Consider the following 3115-nt stretch of genomic DNA (forward strand, 5'->3'; position numbering starts at 1 on the left):
CGCCATATTGCTTTCCAGAGAGGTTGGACCATTTTGCAGTCCCACCAGCAATGCAGGAGTGTCTCAGTCTCTCCACATCCCCGCCAGCATTTATTGTCCTCTACTTTTTTGATCTTTGCTGTTATTGTTGGTGTGAGATGATGTCTCATTGTTGTTTTGATTTGCATCTCTCTAATGGCTAGTGATCGTGAGCATTTCTTCATATGCTTGTTAGCTGCATGGGCCATATTTTGAAAAGTACTAGCGTGGACCATTCCTTTAATTCCAAACTGAGGAGGATATGATATTTATCTGGGGAACTACACTCCTCTTGGTAAAACGTTCTCAAACTTACAGTTTCTGGAAAGGTCAGCTTTCTCGGTGTCAGCTATGCAGCCTGGTCCCCTGCCTAGCTGGACTAGTCATGTCCTAAATGGGTGAACCAGTAAAATACAATAGGTTATTGCTGGTGGAGATGTAAAATGCTGTGTTCACTGTACCGTTTGGTAGTTCCTCAAAACGTTAAACATGAAATTAATGAATGACCTAGAAGTTCCACCCGTAGGTGTATTCCATTGCCACTGAGCCAAACTGACTCACAGTAAGTCTATAAAGGGTTTCCAAGACTGTAAATCTTTACAGGAGCAGAGAGCCTCCTCTTTCAATCTCGGGGTGGCTGGTGAGTTTGAACTGCCGACTGTATGGTTAGCCACCCTGTGCTTATCCTACAGCACCAAAGAGAATCGAAAGCAGGAATGTAAATAAACAGACACTTGTACACTAATATTCATTGATGCACTATTCACCACAGCCAAAAGATGGAAACATTTCTATTAAATGTCCAACCACAGATTACTGGATAAACAAAATATGGTACATAGAATATTACCCATGAGGAGAAATTAAATTATGATGCCTGCTATCACATGCATCAGTCTTGAAAACATCATAATCATTGCTGTCAAGTCAAAGGTCATTAAAAAGGCAGAAAAGAGATGAAAATGAATGCCAGAAGAGATTCTGAAGCTTGCTCTTGAGCATGTTGTTGTTATGTGCCATGGAGTTGGTTCCGACCCATAGCGACCCTGTACAGCATTTCCGAGGCTGTAAATCTTTACGGGAGCAGAAAGCCTTATCTTTCTCCCACGGAACAGCTGGTAGTTTCGAACTGCTGAACTTAAGGTTCACAGCCTGATTCATAACCACTACGCTACCAGAACTCTTAAGCATAGAGAAGCTAAAAGCAAGTGAAGGAAATGAGAAAGTAATAGAGTGAAACAGAAAACTTGAAAGGGCAGCTTGAGAAGTCTGAGTCAAGTATGTTAATGGCATATGCAAAGTCCTGGGTTAGAAAACCAAACGGGAAGAACATGCTCAGCATTTGTCAAGCTAAAAGGATTGAAGAAAAATTTAAGTGTTGACTTGAAATATTGAAGGATTCCATAGACAAAATGCAGAAAGCATCAAAAGAAGATGGAAGGAATATACAGTCACTGTGCCAAAAAGAAATGGTTGATGTTCAACCATTTCAAGAGGTAGCATATGATCGAGACCGAATAGTACTGAAGGAAGAAATCCAAGCTGCACTGAAGGCACTGGTGAAAAACAAGACTCCAGAAACGAATGGAATATAAATGGAAATCTTTCAACAAACTGATGCAGTGCTGGAGGTCCTCACTCAACTCATCTATGGCAAGAAATTTGGAAGACAGCTACCTACCCAATCCATTGGAAGAGATCCATATTTGTGCCTATTCCAAAGAGAGGTGACCCAGTGGAATGTAGAAATCATCTATCAATATCATTAATATCACATGTAAGTAAATATTTGCTTAAAAGTAATTAAAAAATGATTGCAACAGTACAGTGACCGGGAACTGCCAAACATTCAAGCCAGATTCAAAAGGGGACATGGAACAAGAATATCATTGCTGAGATCAGATGGATCTTGGCTGAAAGCAGAGAATACTTGTGCTTTATTGACTATACAAAGGCTTTTGACTCTGTAGACCATGACAAACTATGGAGTTATTGTGAAGAATGGTATTCCAGAATACTTCATTGTGCTCATGAGGAACCTGGACATAGACCAAGGGCAGTTGTTCGAACAGAACAAAGAGATGTTGAATGATTTAAAATCAAGCAAGGTGTGTTGCAGGATTATTTCTTTTACCATATTTATTCTATCTGTATGCTGAGCAAATAATCCAAGGAGATAGATTATATGAAGAAAAATGTGCATCAGGATTGGAGGAAGACTCATTAACCTGCCATATTTGGATAGTACAACCTTGCTTGATGGTGGAGAAGAGGACTTAAACTGCTTACTGATGAAGATCAAAGACCACACAGCCTTCAGTATGGATTGTACCTCAATGTAAAGAAAGCAAAGATCCTCACAACTAAAGCAATAAGCAGAGCCATGATCAATGGAGAAAAGATTCAAGTTATCAAAGATGCCGTTTTACTTGGATATACAATGAATACTCATGGAAGCAGCAGTCAAGAAATAAATAAGTGGATGGTTTGAACTCAACCAGCTGCTTCAGGGCAGACAGCAAAACTGAATATATCACAGGCTACAACTATCAAATTGAATATCCTCGCCAAAACAACATCACCCAAATAGTATCTGACAGAACAACTATCATGCCTTTAATCAGCGACTTACCTGCCATTACAACAAAGTTCCCTCCAGTGGAATATATAGTCAATGTTGAACAGAAAGCCCCAGGTCCGTCTCAGACTATCACAGACAGATTAGCCAAAGAATCACCCATACCTTTGGGGGGTATCAAGAAGCCATGGGATATGGATTACTCGCCTTCTATTTCATACTTCTTGGGAAGCCAAATATATCTACAAGGAAGGAAGAAGTCACCAAAAGTACAACTGTCACGGATCATGCTACTAATTCATGGATGGTGTCACAGAAGATACACAAAACAAGACTCAGTTACACAAATTGAACAAATAGAAGTGGGTTCTTTGGTAACATCTATGGATAACTTGAAGACTAAGGTATTTACCAAGCCATGGGTATTTTTAGTAACCTCCTATGCATGCGAAAGCTGGACAGTGAATAAGGAAGACTGTAGAAGAATTGATGCCTTTGAGTTATGGTGTTGGAGGAGAA

This window comes from Chrysochloris asiatica, unplaced genomic scaffold (genome assembly GCF_000296735.1).
Source record: "Chrysochloris asiatica unplaced genomic scaffold, ChrAsi1.0 scaffold00025, whole genome shotgun sequence".
In the NCBI taxonomy this organism is placed as follows: domain Eukaryota; kingdom Metazoa; phylum Chordata; class Mammalia; order Afrosoricida; family Chrysochloridae; genus Chrysochloris; species Chrysochloris asiatica.